General features: G+C 34.0%; 1 protein-coding gene across 2 annotated transcripts in view; it reads left to right on the forward strand.

Moving 5' to 3' along the window:
* Window positions 1-23,846, forward strand: part of LOC106872511 (gamma-aminobutyric acid receptor subunit beta) — a 507,542-nt gene that overhangs the window by 74,036 nt on the left and 409,660 nt on the right. The window lies entirely within an intron of this gene.

Genomic DNA, 23,846 nt, shown 5'->3' on the forward strand with positions numbered 1-23,846 from the left:
TTTGCTTATCAGTTGTTTGACTTTAACCAGTTGAGCATGTCCCTAAGTGGCTGACGATATGTGTACCTCTGATCGTGAGCAGAAGTAGTGGGGGAGCATCATAGCTTTGTGTTGAGAGGAATTCTTTGGGGTTTGAATAATTCACCTTTGGAAACATGGGTGTTTTGCTCAACATCCTTAAACAACCCTTATTCAGGGACCTTTTGAGCGGGATGGGCTACTCAACCTGAAGAAAATTCTAGCTGGGCCCCACTTGCGAGGTCATGCGCTGTTTATCTTGATATGAGATCACCATCTCGCGTACATATGGTTGTGATGCATGTGCCTAGTGTACCCTTATCCGACGGGTAGTCATGATGGGTATAATGGGCTTCGTATATTTTACCCCAGTGTCACTTTGATGTCAATAGAATAAGTAGTCATGATTTCTTAAGCACAAAGCCTAACTTTCGAAGAGAACGGGTTAGTGGATAACATGACCTCTATTATTGGACTGCTACTCAATATTATCGTTAAAAAAGAAATGAAATGCAAAGCTGACTTCGGTAAATTTCAATGAAGTACGTAAAGAACTAGAAGAAATATCGCTCAAAATTTTCTCTGATGATTTATCGATTCTGCTAACTCACCACTTCAATGATCTTATTAATTGCTTCAAATTTTGGCACGGAGCAATAATTATTTAAGGGGAGGTGTTCGTCAATCACGTGGTTCCCAGCACTTGATTACTGCTGTATTTTATCGATCTGGAAAGGATAAAAGTCAAAGTTGACTCCGATGGCAGAATGTCAAGAGCCTGAACAAATTATGTAAAAGCATTTCTTCCTGACAATCTAACGATTCTGCTAGCTCGCCGCCTAATGAAAAGTACACATAATTAAACAAAATATAGTGGTTTCTAGTTTATGTGCAAGTCAGTAATTTTGGTATGCTTTTGACAGAGACAATGATATTTAGACTTTCTCTAGAGAATAAACAAAACGTTTAGAATTAGTGTCATCCACTGAGACTTCATAATCTTTTATGTTGTACGTAATACGTAATTACTATTGTTATTTCCCTGTTCAAGATACATCTTAGTACGAGACACTTTTGAAGTTATGATCTTAAAATAATTTCATTAGGGTGGGTGTCGTGATATTTTTTTCATATTTATGCTACTAAATATTTAGCCAAATGTATAGCCGAACGACATAAGCGCCCAATAAGAAACGAATTTATTTCTGTATTTCCTTCTCTTCACCCAAACGTAACTTTTGCATTATTTTCCTCTCTGTGTTGTTTAAACATCGCCGTTATTGTCTTTCTAAAATATTTTATCAGAATTTTTTCCATGCCAAGCAATTTTCGATAGATATTGAATGACATGAACAAATCACTTCATTTTCTAAATTGTAGCAACTGACACAAAAGATTCTTCGTTCAAATTGTTGGTGTCATTTATATCTTCTCTACCGATCTCTTTTCTAACACCATTCTTAAAAGTTGACGTAAATAGCGATATACATAATGTGGAATGGCTACAAAACAGTTGTACCGGTTTTATAACTTAGTTTTCAGATAGATCGCAACCACATTTTAAGATTTGCAACATAGTTTATTGGTCCTTGAACTGAATTTCGTTTAACGTCGTTTTCACAACATCTGGAGAAGTAGCAATTTTGTGTTCAGCATTTCTTTCTTCTTTTATTATGGTCGATAATATTGCCTCTGATGCATCAGGTTCTGATTAACCAAACTGAAGTAAGAAACGCATTTTACACACAAGTGTCTTGTCTAAATGTTAACCTTTTTATACTCAACATTCTAGCTTCAGCTTCCTACTTCAAACTTGTCACACACACACACACACACACACACACACACACACACAGACACACACAGAGACACACACACACACACACACACACATATATATATATATATATATATATATATATATATATATATATATATATATATATATATATATATAAGAAACAAAATAGTTTATAGAGCCATAAAGAGTTCAGTATTTCCGAATACAAGAATTTTAAGGAAGCCTGGTTGATAAATGTGATATGGCGGTTCAATGCAAAGATGACACCTGCGATTAAGTGATACCGGCTGTCTTCTGTTTTTTCAAAGAGTAGTTGACGGTGGCCTACAGAATTATACAGTTTCTTTGTTCTTATTTTTCTTGTGAATGTTTATACTTTACAAAACAACGCATCATAGGTAGGGAAATAATGGCTTCCTTTGACAGCTGCTTTCAAAGTAGATTATGATATAAATTTACTGTTCTGCAGCTATGCTTTCAGTGAGTAAGCATATTATTATTATTATTCTGATTATTATTATTATTATTATTATTATTATTATTATTATTATTATTATTATTATTATTATTATTATTATTATTATTAAGCATTAAACATTATCAGATCCCGCAATGCCAACATTCTTTTAAGGTTGTTCTTTATGGAATTTTGGTTTTTCTTCCACCTCCTTTCTATTTCATTCTCACTCATCTGTTTTTTTTTGTTTTTTTTTCTTGAAAGATTATCTGAATGACCAACTGATCATAGTAGAAACTGGATTGATTATTATCGCTAGATTTAACCGATTAGCGTGATTTATTGTCTTCACATGTATACTAGTTTGGCAATGATCCAACATAAAAGATGTGTGAAAGCACTGACTTTAGTGGAAAGTAATAAAACGAAAATAATGTTAAACACATGCAAACACATCGGTTTCTTACACCAAAGTAGATTTCAGTTTGGAATCTGATGGAAGTACTCACAACAATTGAGTACACTTTTGGTTGCCTATAGAACACAATACAGCAAAACATGCTCGAATCCTATATAAGTTACGAACTATATATATACGGGAATGAGTAAGATAAAGTTAATGTGAAACCTGAAGAATCTAACACTCTGGTCATGCGAGGAATAGAAGATACCTTGATACTGGCTAGTTAGTATGTATAATTATTCTCCAGTAAAAACGCATGTAAAACTAAATATATTTCTACTGGTTGTGTGAAGTCCTCGTCGATACCCTACAATGTTTTGTCTTTTTTTGTCTTATTTCTCCTGCGTTACTGGTTTATGGAAATTCATAAAAAAGCTGAATCCATAAGAAAAAATGGTTTTCCTTTGTCGCGCCAAACAACATCAGATCGGTTGCGTGTCAACGCGTTTGTTGTTTTAGTATTCTACGTTTATCTTCCACCAGCAGTTTGTTTTCTGCATCACTCCCAATGGTTCAATGTGCCGGTTTCCTTTATTTTTCTTAAGCTGTTACCTACTTATAGCTAGTCCTATACCCGATTTCTCGAGCAACCACATCAGGATTCTTCGAAGAGTAATTCTATGTTAACGTCCACTTTGACCTGGCAATTATACAGATAACACTCTCACTCTTGATCTGTTATGGTGTCTATTCGTTGTTACCAAACGCTTTCGACTTTTGTGCGGAAGAGACATGGTAGGGTTTCTTTAGGATTTCAGAAAGGTAACTTTTGTAGGTGAGATATAACTTTTTAGGTATTTCATATTAGACCTTTAGTATTTATATTATTAGTATCTCTGAAAGCGGCGAACAGGTAGAATCGTTAGCGCGTTGGATAAAAGGCTTACTGGTATTTCGCCCGTCCTTACGTTCTGAGTTCAAATTCTGCCGAAGTCGACTTTAACTTTCACTTGGTCGATAAAATAAGTACCAGTTGAACACTGATGTCGATATAATCGTCTCATACACCTCCCCCACAAATTGCTGCCCTTGTGGCAAAATTTGAAACCAGTTTTAGTATTTCCGTTTATATCCCCGTACCGATTTTCAAATTTCCCACTAATCTTATCTGTGTTTTTGATTCAGTTGTGTTAAGTTGGTCATTCCTATATTTTTGCGAGGGATATTAATGTCAATTTATTTTCCACTCTCCTTCACAAATTCATTAATGAAGCTAATATCTTTATTTTGGTAAATTTCAGCAAGATAGTTTCTTAGTACGTTTCGCTACCGCTTCACTCTAATATAAATTACAGGCAGATTAATGCCTGCGGTCCTCATCTTTGGAATGGAAATTAAATCTTATATATTTATTGACGGTAAAATTTCCAGTTATATGAAATACATCCATTTGTTAACGTCTTGTAGTAACTAGTTCAGAAGTGAAAGTGTAGTACAAGCGCTGAAAATGTGTTGTCAGCGATATATTAGATGTTGTCTCAGAATTGTAATGACAGACTTTTAATCTCTTATAGTACACATTTCACTGATGTCTCGTTGTTAATGTATCCATGAAACTTCTCATACTTATCCAAATAATTTTATGTCTGTGTGTGTGTGTGTTTGTGCGTGTGTGTGTGTGTACGCGCGCGCACGCGCGTGCTCTAGCTTTGTTATTAAAACTTCTCTGAAACAGAAACAACATCGCTCCAACTTAGAAACAAGTTCTTTTCATTGGAAGTGAGACAAGCTTAAGGAGTAGTCATGTATGTATATATGTATGTATGCATGTATCTATGTATGTATGTATATATGCATGTATGTATATAGGGATATATGCATGTATGCATGTATATATGAGGGAAGTCAAAAATTATCCGCACTTTCACCATAACAAATCTTTATTCTTCTGCGCATGCGTTCTTATAGTTGGTATTATTGTGGTCACATGGTCGAAGTTTCAGCCTTATCGCGCCATTTTTCTTTTTGGCTTTGCAGTGCAAGTATGACCACGCCACTAGCAATGTGCACCATAGAAGAACAAAGAGCAGTGATCTGATTTCTCTCGTCGGAAGGTCTCTCAAGTGCTGAAAATCATCCACGATGATAAAGCCTGTACAAGATGGGTTCCAAGAGAGATTACTGCAAAGGACAAGCGCAAATGTCTTGGGGTCTTCCAACGTTTACTCGATCGCTACGACAACGAAGTCGAGGAATTTTTTAGCAGAATAGTCACAGGAGAGGAAACGTGTGTCCATCATTATGAGGCAGAATCCAAAAGACAGAGTTTGGAGTGGAAACACTCTGTCTTGTGAGCGACGAAGAAATTAAAGACTCAGTCTTCCGTAGGAAAGGCGATACTAACCATTTTCAGGGGATTCAAAAGGGCCTATACTTGAAGACTCCTTGGAAAAGTAGTGTACGATCAACAGTGCAAGATACAGCACTTTGTTGGCCAACAAACTGAGGCCAGCAATTCGCACCAAACGCCGAAACATATTGTCGACGAAGAAAATTTTGTTGTTGCATGACAATGCACACCCACATACGGCTGCCGAGACCGTTGAAACCATTAACCAATGGCTAAAAGCCTCCGATGAATTTCAGTACCTAACACCTTCCGTCCAGAGCAATCGGATCACTGCTCTTGGTTCTTCTTTGGTGCACATTGCTGGTGGAGCGGCTATGCTCACACTGTCAAGCCATAAAGAAAAATGGCGTGATCAGGCTCAAACTTCCATCACGTGACCACAATAGTACCAACTATAACCACGTATGCGCAGACAGCGGTATGACAATAACACATATATATTATGGCGAAAGAGCGAATAATTTTTAACTTCCCTTCGTATGTATGTACTTATTGATACACTGAAAGTTTTCTTGAAAATGAGAATGAATTAATTTACATATCTGCAAAAATGGTTATCTCACAACCAACATTATCGCTGTTCTCATGATAATTTACTATATTAAATGCATGACAACCCCCACAGATCTGTTGATATGTAAACATTCAATCAGAAGTTATGCACAAAAATGAACTGTGCTAAATGCTTTCACTGTTGATATGACGAGATGACATAAGTTCCAGACATATTAACACGCTTTTCAGTACTAAATTGAAGCATTCATTCATAATGTACGTCAATAGTTTTCCTTACATCTTGTGAAATTTAAGAAGTTCATTTTAAATGAAACTTGAAAATATTTAAATATAATTAGGCATAGCTTCACAGGAAGTGATGAGTATTTCATTAGCGGACATCTTCTGCAATTGTTATCGCTTCTCACTACAATGAAATACTGCCAAGAAGTGCGCTACCATTGTATATTCTATTACTAAATTCAACATAACAATACTTTTAAGATGACTTTGAAGAAAGGAAAAAATTCTATTGATCCTCCTCAGAACAGAGTTCCAGTTCCTGTTATTGTAGAAATTATATTTGATTTTAAATGTTGGGTAATTTCCATAGATATTCCGAGCACAAAAGAGCGCTGCTGTCATTTGCCAACTTTCTATTCTTTGATTTCATGTAGCACCCCATTTGAACGTCAAACACAAACTTTGTGTTTAATCAGCAAATGTTTCAAAGTAGGAAATGAATAAAGTCGCTTGCAACCATTTTATTTATAGATATATATCCTGAAGCATTCTCTTTCTAGTTCTGGAAGAAACTACAGAGTGTAATAATAATAGATATGGTATATATTATCCCTCGTCAGATAAGGCAACATATCGCGTTTCCAAAAGCAGAAGTGAAAGAAGAATATGTATGTATATATATATATATATATATATATATATATATATATATATATATATATATATATATATATATATATATATATATATATATATATACAAGGTGATTTAAATGTCATCATACATAGGAAAAATTTATTTTTTTATAAGAAACAGTTAAATAAAAAAACTGTTTCATATAAAAAATATATTGTTCTTATGTATGGCGACTTTTGAATCTCTTTATATATATGTATGTGCATGTATATATTTATATATATATATATATATATATATATATATATATATATATATATATATATATATATATATATATATATATATATAATAGAAATATGTTACAAAAAGAAAATAGAAACTTCACATGGAAATGTAAGGGGAAAGTAAGAAGGATAATAAGCGAAAATACACATTGGAAATGTTATGAACACATAACATAATACAGAACTAGTAGACCTATACATATTCATATACATATACATATACATATATGTATGTATGTATATGTGTATGATGCATGTATGTGTGTATGCATGTATATATGTGTATATATATACAGATGGTTTATGGCCCACTGGTTAGAGCGTCGGTCTCACAATCATGAGGTAGTGAGTTTGATTCCCGAACTGGAGTGTGTGTTGTGTTCTTGAGCAAGACACTTTATTTCACGTGGCTTCAGTTCACTGGTGCCAAGCTGTATCGGCCTTTGCCTTTCCCTTGGGTAACATCCGTGACGTGGAGAGTGGCGGCTGGAATGTATGGGCGACTGCTGGTCTTCCATAAACAAACTTGCCCAGACTAGTGCGATGGAGGGGAACATTCTAGGTGCAGTCACATGGTGATGAATGAAGATGGGGTCCTTACTCTTTACCCTGTATAAACATGTGTGGGTGCGTATGTTTTATATTTTATTTGTTTCAGTCATTGGACTGCAGTTACGCCTCAGTACCACTTTGAAACATTTAGTCAAACAAACGAAATCCAGTTCTTATTTCTTTCTAAGTCTATTGCTTGGCTTTTCGTCAGTTTTGCCTAATGGCTAAGATATGTGAAGCTAAACAAACCAACGTTTTGTCGAGCCGTAGCGGGGTAAGCAAGAAGAAACACACACACACACACACACACACACACACACACACACACACACATACACACACACACACACACACACACACACACACACACACACACACACACACATACATAGTTAAGTATGTACATGAATTTTATGTAGTAAGGTATGATGTAAGTTTGTACAATGTGCTTAACATTACATTCCCAGAAACAGGAAATAGTAAACCACGTCATGCGTAAAACACATCAGTATTCAAACGTTTTAAAGTCATTTTTTATGATCCAAGCAAGGCAGAAACATGAAATTTATGGAATATATGGGAATGAATCGATGTCATATATTATTTGCATTTGTAGTCATCGTAGACATTGCCTGTTTTGTAGGAAGCTTGTTTCGCACTCTCATTAGACTGGGTTTGGTCGTACAGCCCCAAATCTCTGCCAAGTTTCTTCTATCTCAACTTTGATTGGCCCAAAGCTTCATGCTTTATGTTAGCTTCCTTTAAACATTCACTGTTCATCATTACATCAACGTAGTAAGATTTGTTAATTCGTGTTCCTTCTTTCGTATTACCTGCAATTTTCCGGTAACGTTTTATGTTTATTATTTTAAGTAAGCAGTAAATACCAACCCGACGGAATCCGTTCTTGTTTCTATGCTACAAATTCACTGTTTTAAAATTATCTAAATAAAACCTTTCATCAAAAGTTTATGTTAATGTGTATTCCAGACACCAGCTTTATAATGACCAATTGATTTTATTCAATTTTTCATTATTTTCAAAATTGATTGAAACAAAGTCTATGTAATTAAATGTCCATTAGGTTTGTATTTACGACCTTAGTATATTATACAGTTCTAACGTATTTATATAATGCAATTAACATTGGTGAAATATAGCGTCGTTAGTGACAAGTACCCAACGATACAGTCACTAGTTTCACTAAATTTCTGGTGATAGGAATGACCAGAAAGGGTCTGTTAAACGTGGTGCAGAATAAACGTCGCAAACATCGTAGAAAAACATCGAATGCTAAAGGCACACCTATACGCACACATCAGACACATAAACATACGTACACACAAATCCACACGCACAAACACATACACTCACGCATACATACACACATTACGCACACACACACAAACACACGTATATGTATATAGGCTTGCAACAAAAGTTCGTACCGTTCTTCAGGTGGCGACGTTTAAACATGTAACATGTAACATAGTCTCTCATCTGACAAAGGTATATGACATATTTTCTGAAATGTGAGAATTCAACAAGTCTTTCTATGTGGTTTCTGTTTAAGGGAACTTGGGGATGGAGAAAATGAGATAGATTCTCATGATTTGAACCTAATTTATATCTACAAAAGGGACACACTGTACAAGCATCAAAAGTCACATGCAGTCTATGGAAATGGTACCATATCAAAGAGGGGCGTTTGTAGTTGCTTCGCTAGATTTTGACCGAGAAAAGTTTGATCTAAAAGATCGTGAACAAGCCGAGAGGCCTACAGTAGTTGATGATGACCAAATCGAAACATCAATCCTAATTTAAAGGGAAAACAATGAATGGACCGCTTTTCAAATGCAACAAATACGACCCATTTTTGAAAAGAACGATCAGGGAGAATGAAAGAATGCATTGCCTACAAGAACTTGCAGTGGAAATGGTCCTGGAGAAAGCGAAATCAAACATATTTAGTAATTCCAAAAGCTGATCAGCATTCGGAGAAGGTGATGCATTGTATCTGGAAGGACATTGCGTATTATGAGCGCTTTCTGCAAAATCAGACATCGAATTCAGATAATTATTGCTCCCAGGTAAACCGATTAAAGAAAGTAAGCGGACAACACTAGACCTCAGATTCGGCAGAATGAAAAACACACACACATACACACACACAAATACACATATACAAACATATATATGTGTGTGAGTGTATGTACGTGTGTGTGTATGAATTATAAGCACTTCATGGACGCGAATGTATATATATATATATATATATATATATATATATATATACACACACACACATATGCGTGTGGTGTCAGCTGGTCTGAGCAGTGGATTAATAAGCCACGTGATTAATAAGAAAACTTCTTAATTACACATCTATAATGCATGTATAAACATACACACTCTCTCACTCACACACACGCATATATATGTATATCTCTACATGCATGCATACAAATATACATACATACAGTTGGTCTGTACAGTGGAACTGAACTGGAAACCACGTCGTTAAAGAGCAAACATCTTATTTATACAACTATTTCTGCCTCTATAAACACACACACACAGATAGATAGATAGATAGATAGATAGATAGATAGATAGATAGATAGATAGACAGACAGACAGACAGACAGACAGACAGACATATAGATAGATAGATAGATAGATAGATAGATAGATAGATAGATAGATAGATAGATAGATAGATATGAATACATACAAGCACAGATGCGTCAATCAACAAGATACTAACAGAACCTTCTACTCAGTCACATACACTAATTCACTAAGACACACCATCACCTCTCTCCGCTTTGCCCTTCTGTCTTTCAAGTCTAAATTTAGTCAGCCTAGGTCCAGTGAGTGAACGACTACCAAGTAAGCTAACCATCACACACATGGTTTATTTTGTCTGAACTATTTCTCTTTATATTTATTGATTTCTTGTTTTCTCTTCCTCTCTGTCAATTACTCATTTATATTCCAAAGTGTGCCTATGTTCGTAACGTCAAAATTAACTTGACTCACTTCCTCTCAGCGTTAACATTCTAATGTTGATTCTGAATCTGTCCGCCCTTATTTTTCTTATTTATTTTCCAACCTCGTTCTCTCCATACATACATACACACATGCATACATACATATATGTATGTATGTATGTATAGATAGATAGATAGATAGATAGATATATACGCACACACACACACACACACACATATATATATATATATATATATATATATATATATATATGTGTGTACAGTTCGCTTCATAAGAAGTTAGAAATGTTGGTGAGTATGAAATTAATCGGTTCAATAGAGCGACTCGATTTATATAGCCCTGTGAATAGTTCCATCTACAATAGGCACACGACCTGAAATTTCGGAGGAAGGAGTAAGTTGATTGCATCGATCCTAATTCCCAACTGGTACTTATTTCATGAACCCGAAAGGAAAAAAAGCAAAGTCAACCTGAGCGGTATTAGAACTCAGAACAAACAGACGGCTAAAATGTCGCTATACATTCTGTCCAACCTCCTAATTATTCTGCAAACCCACCTTTCAAGATAAATCTATAAATAATTGTTTCTACTATAGACACAAGGTGAGTAAGTCTAAGGAGAGGGAGTTAGTTGATGACATCGACGGCAGTGTTCGATTGGTACTTATGTTATCGACTCTGTAAAGATGAAAAGCAGAGACAACTTCCATGGAGTTTGAACTCTGAACGTAAAGACGGACGAAATATTACTAAGCATTTTGTTTGCCGTACTAACAATTCTGCTAGCTTGCCTCCTTAGTAAATCTATGAATAGTAAATATTGGGTTAGAATATTTAATGTATACAATATGGATTTATATAATCCAGTGGTAATCATAAAAAGATCCTTTAGTGAACCCGGTGAACCCGGCTACATACCACATTGTAAACTGATGTTGGCTGCGAAACGGGCGTTACCCATTGGATATCAAATGGTGAAATAGATATGCACACACATATATATATGATAGATCGCTGACCACTACATTTATATATATTTATATATATTTTTTCTCCGTGTTTCTCTCCTTATTTCTTTCTGTGTTCCTTTCAGTTGAAGAGCGTAGCTCGAAACGTCAAAGACTTTCTCTATTCCCGAGCGTTAAACTAATACATCCATTTGTTGTTTACACCACCTGTCTTCGTCAGTTGTTTTTTTTTTCGTAAATTCTCCCATATGTGGCTTCTGTGTTTTTTGTACTCTGGTTATTATTATTTTCTTGTCTACGTTTTGTTTAGAATGTCCTGTACCCAGATATGCACGTATATATACAGGTAGACGTAGATATGCACATACCTGTACGTATATATGCATATACTCACTTATTATTTGTTATATATATATATATATATATATATATATATATATATATATATATATATATATATATAAGCACACGAGCTGTATCTAATCAGTTTCCGTCCATCAAATTCTGGTTGTCCCAGAGCAAAAGTAGAAGACATTTACCTAAGCTCTCACACACCGAACTTGAACTCGAAGACTTGCAGTTTGCGATATGAAGTGAACTTCTTAATCACTCGCAATTCAATAGGACTGAAAGCCAGAAAACCGAATAAACCTAATTAATATGCTAAAGTATCCAATCACGCTCGCTATATCTACAGCCATTTAATCACCTTAAACAACTAAAAATGATTACGAAACTGTAGCCAATCTAGCGATAGTATTCTCTAGTTTGTACGATTTGAGGAACCTGACTAATGTAGAAATCGGAAATGTGTAACGAAAGACTGATTTCCATTTGCCGGCTTTGTATTGACGACTTTCACATTCAGTCAGACCTGCATCGTTCCTCTAATACTAACAGTAAATTGTAAATCTTTGACTTGTAATTTTCCTCTGAAACTTTCTACGCCGCATTCTCTTTCGATCGATAATTTTTGCTGCTATAATGGCGAAAATCCAATCTCTTTGTTGTTATAATGGCAGAACACTAAAATTAGATAGTTTCAAACACTGTCAAGCTCTAACTTTATTGAATTGTAGAATTTTCAGCTGCTGATTATTAAATGTCTATAACACACTCGATCTAATGATATCAAATCTCAGAGTTACTTTAAAATTTCTGGTACTAAAACTGTATAAATGTTGCATTTGTTCTTCTATGATGAATCTTATATAGTTTACAAGAAATTTTTTGCATGCTACATCATGGAACTTGTATAAGATAATGTTTTAAGGAGGGGTGGAGGCTCCATCTACGGGCACGTCACTTCGTTGTATCATAGTGTACCTGAGTAGTACACAAATCTTTTAAACTTAAGATCATCATCACGCACAAAGAGTGGTACAAAATGTGTAACAAATCTGTACCTTCGTATAAAGGCACAGAGTATACAAAAGTCCGCCACACAGTTTCTGTTCAGCAAAGTTCATTCAAAACTACAGGGTTGTTCCGAGAACATAAGAGAGATCAAGAGGTATATCAGAAAATTGGGGCTCCGAACTCCATGAGAGGCAAGAAAAACATTGAAGCGTAAATCCTCTATGTATGAATGCATACCAACGGAAGAGGCTGCTAACGTGTACATGTGTGTGCATATATATATATATACTCCATCATATATATATATATATATATATATATATATATATATATATATATATATATATATATATATATACTCCAGCATGGCGCTGTCAAAAAAGTCAAACAACTACATAACTACATGTGGATCATTGACGATTCTTTTTCGTCCGTCTTTCTTTTCTCTTGGACTTTTCTCTGTCTCCTGTTTTTAAAGAAAAGCTTTGCCAGAAACGTAAAACTACCTTTCTTTCTTTCCCTGCGCGTCCGTTAATACTTTGCATGTATCACGTCCTCGTGTTGTTATTTTATCTTGTTGTGCCTTTTCTTCGTTTTCTGGATTAATTACATATATATATATATATATATATATATATATATATATATATATATATATATATATATATATATATATACATATATACATACTCTTTTACTTGTTTCAGTCATTTGACTGTGGCCATGCGGGAGCACCGCCTTTAGTCGAGTAAATCGACACCCGGACTTATTCTTTCTAAGCCTAGTACGTATTCTATCAGATTCTATTGCCGAACCACTAAGTTACGGGGGACGTAAACACACCAGCATCGGTTAGCAAGCGATGTTGGGGAGACAAACACAGACACACAAACACACACGCATATATATACATGCACATATATACGACGGTCTTCGTGAAGGATATATAAAAGTTATGTCGGTTGCAATTTCAACTATAGCTCGTGTTTCAGATGTTTTATTATTTCAATACAGTTACATCAATCCCTGATTTTTAAAAATGTGAAGTTGAAGCCAACTTCACGTATTTATTTTATCAATTCATGTGTATTATATATTTAGATATATTGTATCCAGCGAAGAGCCACAATCAATCCCTCACAGTTACGCTCCAGCCCTCATCTACATTCAGACACTCACAGATACCCTCCAGTCCTCGTCCAACAGATGTGAACCCTCCTTTTTGTGTCTTTTCTATTGCTACTTTAATTATATTCGTTTGTTCTTCGCAACTGGCTGATCTCATACCCCATCCACTCTGGCACCCAAACCTCATTCTCTCCACCTCTTGTCACTCTTTGTTACAGCCACCCCATCATCTCACCACTAATCATTATTCCCAGTCCTTTTCCCCAGATCATCAATCGTCTGAAATTTCCTCCCGGTTCATGTCTTTCTTACGGACTTTGATATATAACAGTATAAACAGATAGCACCAGGTTCAATGGTGCTAAAGAGTATGCAAAGGTCATGAGCAAAGGCTAATCTTCCAAACTCAAAGAAAGTAAAATACAAAATATGAAATAGGGAAAAGGATAACTTTCTTTTGAATGAATTATATGCTAATATCTTTAGCAGAAAGAAAGCAGGGAGCTGTCAGAATCGTTAACATGCCAGGTAAAATGTTCAGCAGCATTTCGTCCTTCTTTACGCTCTGGGTTCGAACTCCGCCGAGGTCGACCTTGCCTTTTATCCTTTTGGGGATCGATAAAATAAGTACCTGTTGAGCGCTGGAGTCGATCTAATCGACTTAACCCCTCCCCCGAATTTGCTGGCCTTGTGCCAATAATTCAAATCAATATTTTCAAGAGAGATATATAAAAAAAATAACGTGAGCCAAGTTGGGATGTAAAATTAAAAATGAACCACTGAGAGTCTATTTCTCGGATATGCTTCAAAATGTTGTTTATAAAGTGTAAAATCATCTTCATTCTAATTTATTTTCTATTTAATTGCTCCAGTACTGTTAGATGTTCCGTTTATATCGATTCTACATCATTTTGTGAATATTTGTTCTGACTTTCGTCCTACAAGATGCCAAATCTTCGTAGAAGGCTATTGGTCGACAGAACAATAAAGTCAAAATCTTAGTAAAAAAAATATGTCTAGCAAATTTATATTTTTAATTTAATATTTCTGAATTAAAATCACTAAATTAAGAACAGAAAAATGGTTATTAATCAATTTATGTCCTTTTTATTTTATTATATAAGTCTAGAAATTTATTGATAAAGTTTATTAATCAATAAGTTTATATTTGGTGAGGTAGGCTGGTAAATTAGTTTCCAGGCTGAAAATTAAATGAGCTTAATTATTTCATTGAAGAATTTGACTTGCTGACTGAGCTACCACATTAGAAGAACCTTCTGACGTCATGAACTGCCACGTTAGTTCAACACTAATTTGATAATAAAAAAAAAAGAAAAAATATTGAATTTGCGTTCGTCAATAAAACCAAGTCTCAGAATTTGAAATCACATGAAGTTGTAATAATGTTTATTAAATTTTACTTTAAATGGCCGTTTTCTGCAGAATATTATTATTTTCTTTCAGTTCACTAACTTCTTTTATTAGTAGTCATGAGTTTTTTAAAGATTTATTCCACCGCCAAAACAAAACAGAAAACAGTCCTTTGAAGATTTTGTAATATAAATATCGACGAGAATCAATGTAGAGGAAAAAATTGTATCACTGAATCATATATGTATGTATGTATGTATGTATGTATGCTTGTATCAATTTAGTGTTTGTTCGTGTGTGCATCTGTATATGAATGTATGCATGTATCTTTACACACACACACACACACATATATATATATATATATATATATATATATATATATATATACACATACATATGTATGCATATATATATATATATATATATATATATTTATATATATATATATATATATGTGTGTGTGTGTGCCTTTATATGTGTGCGTGTTTGCATGTATGTATATGCATAAAATCGCGTAAATATATGTAAGTGTACGTGTGTACATGTACATACATATGTACATACATACAAACGTGTATGTCGGTTTCTATACGTTTGTGTGTATATATGTATGTATGTATGCATGTATGTTTACGTTTCGTTTTCACTACTTTTTCAATGCTTTGAATTAATTCAACACTCACTTCCTGCCCTCTACAAATACCTTCAAATAGAAATTTTTTTTTTTCTCGTTTTTATTAATTGCATAATTTCATTTCACTATTGAACATATTTTCTTATATATTTCATTATATATACCATGCCACTTACTCAGAAGCAGATTATAGAAAACTATCTAAATTTTCTAGAAATCCAATTACGAATAAAATTGTCGTTAGGAATAAAAATTTCAAAATACAATACACCCTCCCCCCCACCGCCAGCAAAAAGAAACATTTAAAAAATAACTAAATTTTGTAAACAAATTTGGATTTTGCATTGATATTTTATTCAGTTAATGTTAAAATATAGTATAATTAAATTTTAAATTATTATATGAACTGATATATCTAATGGAAACTCTTTCTATCTTGTTGCTGTGATGAAGTGGAGGGATTATGGAGTGACAGGCGCTTTAATGTCAGAATAAATTAGTCGCCATAATTTATTACGACTTTTAAGAGTTTTACTTGTTAGTTTCCTACTCGCGTTGACTTCTTTCTTTGCACCAGGATCAACAGAAATTGGCAGTAAATTTGGGTGATAACCAGAAGCTAGTTACCAGCATGGTTAAAAGAGATAAATCTAAAAGTATTTCTTAGAAAATTGCTGAATTACAAAAGTACATCACCTTGCATAGAAAAGCCTTGTGCGTTTGTATTCTACAATGAACACTTATCTAGACCACTTAAAATTGATAATATTATTGATAATATTATTGATAAGTATTATTGATAATAGAATAGAGTTAATTCAATAGCCTATATGCATTCCTTGAAAAACAAAATTCGTGTTCCAGTTCAAAAATCTATATTTGAGGGATTCATTAAGAATCTTAGAAGATAATTTGATGTAGATGTCTCACAGTTTCGATATCAATATCATTTAATTTTAGTAATATATTTATTGGGAAACATACGTGGATTCCAAAATGTTATTCCCAAATTTATGTTCCTTTAAGTTTGTGGGTTTATATTAAATTAGAAAATGCTATGATGAAGGGTGCAACGGGTGAGGAATGTCTAAATTAAGACTGCATTGCCGTGTGATGATACGTTTGAGAGTGACAAAACTTCGTACAAACCTCGAATTGTCCAGCATACCAAAAGTAGTATTTGCGGAGATAAAATGAAGTGCAAAAGTTTAAGTGATGATGGAATCTTTGCAAAAGATCATACCATCAGTCCAAGAGTCATCGCCACCAGTGTTTTAAGATAATAGGTTACTTTAGATCGAGTGTCGAGATATTGTTTTATGAGAAAGAGAATCTGTAACTATTATCTCTTTACCAGAAATATTAAATGTCGAAACATAATGAAGCGACTAACAAAATTCGAAATTCCTTTGTAAAATGTTCATACTATTGGACTAACTCATCCACTGCACCACACGAAACTCCGAGTCGTTCATATTTTGTTTACAATAATCGAATGGAACATTTATACATATGATGAAGGTGTGGCCTGTAGGTAACGTCCTGTATCGTGAATGTCTTCCTGTAAATATGTGAGAGTAAGTGTATGTGTGTTTTTGTGAAGTAAAAATAATGATTAATGCTCCTAACCATCTCCAAGTTTTGCTAATGAGATTATTTAAACATGTGTCCATGACTAATATCTTAACTACTATATCAACTTATGGTATAATCGAGTCTTCGTTCTATTTAAACGAAACAAGATGAATTAAACAACTTGTCAACAAACTAATTTTTAAAAATCCATAATGAGACAACTTGAAAGGGTTAGAGATGTCAAATATTGCAAATATTCTTTAGTTATTAACTTGCAATTAAATGTAAATTACACACCGTCATTCATTACAAACATACACGTACATGCATATATAGATGAAAGAAGAGAGAAGATACCACAAAGCATGAGAGGCTGGCTATAACATATTGTTACTCCATCTTTACGTACATTTCATGAAAATACAGGGACTATTAATAAAAAAAAATGTAAATTATTTAATCAAGACTTATAGTCAAATCTTTCGAAGTAATTCTTATGAGTAAATTTGAGTGAAAAGATATCGACAGGAGATAAAGGGCCATGAAGGTGTACGTAAACTGCTGCAGCTAAATATCTTATAAAGAATCTCTCGTGTTTTGTGAAACATCCAAACCCAGGATTTATTATAAAGAATGTAATTACAATGACACAAACGGGAATACAATGGAATTTTTAATACTTGTTATCTTGTCGCCCAGCCTGAGGCTTACGTTACTCTGGGACTATATATATATATATATATATATATATATATATATATATATATATATATATATATATATATATATATATATATATATATATATGTATGTATATATATTTATATATATATATATATAAGCAATGTTAATTCTCTAAATTAGGTATTAACAGTAACTGCACGATAAAGCGAAGTATATTGCCACTTAAATGTGGCTGACCCCTAGGGGTGGATGTTACTGTTGCTTTTAGCCCCAGGAGGACATCTCTTCCAGCTGGCTTATCGACACACTTCTGTGGTAAACAAACAGGACACAGAAGTGTGTCGATAAGCCAGCTGGAGGAGATGTCCTCCTGGGGCTAAAAGCAACAGTAACATCCACCCCTAGGGGTCAGCCACATTTAAGTGGCAATATACTTCACTTTATATATATATATATATATGCATATATATTTATACCCACATATACACCACAGACACGCCGCGCACACACACACATGCACGTATATATATATATATATATATATATATATATATATATATATATATATATATATATATATATATATATATACATAGAATAAATAACAAAAGATGGATGCGCCTCACTCTATTGCCGCTGTTTCCAACGGATTTCTTTAATTGGTTGATGAGTACATTACATCATAACCAACAAAATACTACTTTCTTCAGACGATACATAACATTTCAAACAATATAAGAACAACACCTTACCACAGTGGGCGAGCCAAAACTGATTCCAGCCGTGGCTGTCCTGCAATGAGAGAACATAGCAAAGCTAGGAAGACATTAAGAGGTGACTTAGTGGGTAACGCGTTGAACAGTTTTACAGCTTCAAGACAGTTAGTGAGCATGTTAGGGGTGGTTCGTTATCACATCCTGTAAGATAACGTTTTAAGTTAACTATATTCGTACCTCCCTGCTATTCATTCTATTAGATTTGATTTTATTCCAGTTTTATTACACTAGCATCCGATATGGAAATGAAACTAAGATAAAGGGTACATAAGGTAATTAAGCATACATTAAGTGTGCAATGAAAGTTTATTTAGCATTAAAGAGAAGAAGAGAGAATTTAAGCAAGGGTTCGGAGTTATAAATGGAGAGAGTGGTGACCATAACGAGAGGGGGAGATAACATTACCTAAATGGTATAGGTGAGATTATATGAATTATGAAAATATCGATATAGAAGCAATAATAATTCATAATAACCAACAATAATAAGGATCACACATCAACTATCAGGATGCTTAGACATGCGTGCGCACATCTTGCAAGATGATTTTTGAGAGTCAGGTACAAGAGGTAAGATACCAATAGAAATCCATTATAGGTGTAAACAGTCATACTTATAGAAAACAAATTATGTATACCTAAAACAAAGTATTATAAAATGGGTAAAGAAAATGGGTAATAGTACTACTAGCGTTCTACCTGTTATAAGTATTATAGAACTCTGAGGATAAAAACAAAAAATCTAATTTATATTACATTATACGGAGAGGAGACGGGGATATACCAGATCAGTACCGTTTATAAGTTATCGGTGATAGATAGATAGATAGATAGATAGATAGATAGATAGATAGATAGATAGATAGATATGAATACTTACTTACACACGCATATACATACATACATACATACATACATACATACATACATACATACATACATACATACATACATAAGGGTGGCTCGTTAGCAAATTTTCAACCGAAAGCCATAAACATATGTCACTAAAGCGACATACATGCATACATACATACATGCATACATGCATGCACGCATATATACTCACACATATAATATTGTATAGAATTTGTGCATAGAATTATTAGTAAGAGATTTCAGAACATTTCAGTAGCAATGAAGTTGAATAGGTTTTATTCTGCGATTAATTTTTTTTCTTTTTAACTAGTCGTCACACTAAGTTTCTCATTCATAAATGTAATGGATAACGCAGAAAAGACGGAGAAAGACGGATTGACTTATAAATCGTAAAGCAGAAATAAAACAAGTCTATTAGCTTTCAGTTCCTTGGTCCGTTTGAGTTTTGTCAGATGCGACGATGTAACCTTTCACCAAAGTAGTACCTGTAATGCTATAAAACTGAGAGCGTCGTAAAGCTGAATTCTGTTACACAGGTACCTATTTTCTGAAGACAGATGATCTCTCCCAAATTGATTTCACCCGGATACACCACGGCGTCTCAACGTTTTCAATATTTTCCCTTTGATACAATGGATCATGGGAAATCACGCGCATGTATATCGACGCGTCTCCCTGTATATCATTCATCTTATCATTGTAACAAGTTTCAAACCTCAGTGACCACTCACTGATTTTATTGCTACGTCCTTAATGCTAATATTCTTCATCAAAACTAATTCAATGTGATTTGGTTTATTTTATTCCACCACGTCTAAGCCTTTCGTTTTCACCACACGAATTCCATCACGTTTCTCGTGATTGCACCTTAGATTCAGTCAGTTTTGCTTCTTTTTTTTTCTTCAATTTTTTTTATTTATTTTGCTTGATTGTTTTTTGGGGTTTTTTTGTCTTTTGTTTAGTTGTTTGTTAAAAACTTATGAGTGTTATTCTGAATATTTTCTTCCATGTGTGTAACAAACCGTAAATATCTACATCTAATCAATTGTATTCTTCGCCAACAATCATAGTATCAATTGTTCCTGGATTTGGACAATATCCAATGTGACAGATTTTTGTTTGTTGATAAAATAATGAAATTTTAACCACAATATCAAACTTCTTTTCCAGAATAAATTAAGCTAACCTTATTACTACGGCACTGATGATCGTAAAGTAACCATAAATTATATAACAATTCCAGAGAGGCGATACTTTGCCCATTATAGGTGAAAAAGTTCAGTTATAATGCCAATTTGATGAGATAATGATTTCTTTTGATTAAGCATACACAAGCTTAATTTTTGTAAAGGGAGAGGTGAATCGCTTGAATCAAAAACAATATTTATTTTATCGATTTTGGACGGAAAAGGAAAGAATAAAGTCGATCCCATTGGAATTTGCAATATCGATGTAAAAGGATGAGTTTAAATATTGCCAACAATGACTAAAAGCTTCCACCCTACTATCCACGATCTCAGCTGAATCAATTAGCCAAGGACGAGTTTCCGTAGTTGTTTGGCATGCTAGAAAAAGTTGCTAAATCTCACCCTCTCCCCAACTACCTTTAAAACTGAAGATCATATTAGATAATTATGTTTCTATCTAAACTTTATCTAAAATAGAAGTATGGAAATGTCCGGAATACTTGATTATATTAAGCTGCTGATGTTATGGGATTCGATTCATGACCATAAGCACACGAGTTCAAATACTAGATCTGTCGGTGTGTTGTGTCCTTGAGAATGACACTTTATTTCTCATTACAAAACTCTAGTTAGCTGTAATGAGTAGTAGCTACCAGCTGGTGTAGCCCTACCTCTCTCTCTCTCTCTCTCTCTCTCTCTCTCTCTCTCTCTCTCTCTTTCTTTCTCTCTTTCTGTCTACGCTGGCATATCCTGGATGTTCTGCTGCGTCAAACTGAAAGACACCGAAAGGATGCCTTTGTCTGTTGGTAACTACATAGGCATGTAAAACAACTTGTGGAATTATGACGCTCGCTTCGAAACTATACACAATCGTGATTGAAAACCTGCTCTTATTTGACATGGGGCTAATAAACACAAGTAACACAGCACACATTTAATTGAAAATATCATTCGTAATTTAACAATCTGTAATATAAAATTTAGTGTGATTTCTGCTATCTCCAGAATACGCATTATATCTGAAATATATTCCGTATTCATGAAGTGCAATATATCAATATGCATCAGAATTTCCTTCATCGTATGGTTCTTTATTGAATATTATGAAGAGGAAACTAAGAATGGACATATTGGATAACATATTACCGATATAGTAAAACTGAATACAAAGTGGTGGTCAGTTCTGGAATGACTTTTCGTCGTAAATCTGCTCGATGAGTTCTGACTTGGGTTAATCAACAACTCAAATACCCAATGAGTTTCAGTATAATTCCCTTTGAAACAAATTTATTAATGCATAATCTAAGGTACAGATTAATATATTTAACATATCGAAGCTATAAAGGCTGGATTATGCTTGCATCGGTTCATTTTTTTTCATTATTATTAGTTGTTGAAAAAGCTGGGTAGTTGCAGAGTGGCTAATGGAATTGAAAAACGTATATTATTGGTCAATATTCTATCCATGTCCAATAATATAACATGTAAAACTGACAGGGCGAGAATTTGAACTTCAAGTGTTGAATGATAGATCTTAAAGACTTAAACATTTAAAATCCGACTCTAATGTTCCTTCTAATTTACCGTTCTTATAAGCTGCTAGATTAAATCCTCCAAAACTTAGTCTCTACAAAGGATCAAGCAAAATCGATGCCCTTTAATTTCGATCATGCTACAGAAATCGCACTTTCTTGTACTTGAGAATAATATGTATGGAAAGGAAGTTCGAAGATTCTATTAAATTAAACCCTGTAATCAACAAAACTGTGATCGACGCAATAGCTTTCAACTGGTTGACATCCAGGATCAAGCATTTATGCCACAGAAGAATAAAAGAATAAATTCTTTAATATATTTCTTGGTGTTGAAGTAATTTAGTATAAAGTGCTATGGATTTTCTTTGAGAGGAATTACAAGACTGGTTCGTCATAGTTATAATAAAAATAATCACGAGATTCTGACAACTGCAGTTCCAGAATTGATCTGAAGTGTGTGTATTAAAACTTGGTACGTTGCATGGAAAAGTCTTGGCATCGTATTCATGTCAGGATTTCTATTAATTGTCAGAAGAGAACAGTGTTGAATTAAGAGCTAAGGGGATCACTCATTGTTCACTTAAATTATATATTCTGGAACAACACTCAACCGGAAATAGCTAATAAAAAATTTCTGCAAGTATATATGCGTGCGCGTTTGTATGTGTATATGTGTGTGTATGTGTGTGTGTGTTTGTGCGTGTATGTGTGTGTGTGTGTGTACATATGTATAAGATGTGTTTATGTATATATATATATATATATATATATATATATATATATATATATATATATATATATATATATATATATATATATATATATATATATACATATATTTACATGCGCAGGCGTGGCTGTGTGAAAGAGGCTTGCTTTCCAACCACATAGTTCTGTGTTCGATGCTACCGCCCTGCACCTTGCGCAATTGTCCAATACTATAACCTTGGGCCAACCGAAGTCCTCTGAGTGGATTTGGAGACGGAAACTAAATAAAACCCGCCGTATATTTGTGGATATATGGATATATGTCTATACATATATACATATATATATATATACATATATATGTGTGGGGGGTGTCTGAGTGTGTTTGTGTGTGTGTGTGTCTTTATGTCTGTATTTCTCACCCGTCACCTCTTGTTTATGTCCCCGGCTTCGGCTGAGAGACCGATACAATAAGTACAAGGCTTAACAAAAAATAAGTTTTGGGGTCGATTCATTCATCTAAGAATTCTTCAAGATTGACTCCACCAAGGTTGCTCTAGTGACTGAAATAAATAAACGATAAAAAGCATATATATATAAATATGAAGGGATGGTATTATTAAAATACCATCACGTGTAGGAAGCGAGTTATCAGCCGTACAGGCAAATTAATAAAACATATGTACTTATATATATATATATATGTGTGTGTGTGTGTGTGTGTGT

This window comes from Octopus bimaculoides, chromosome 9 (assembly GCF_046866305.1).
Source record: "Octopus bimaculoides isolate indiv1 chromosome 9, ASM4686630v1, whole genome shotgun sequence".
NCBI classification, from domain to species: Eukaryota; Metazoa; Mollusca; class Cephalopoda; order Octopoda; family Octopodidae; genus Octopus; species Octopus bimaculoides.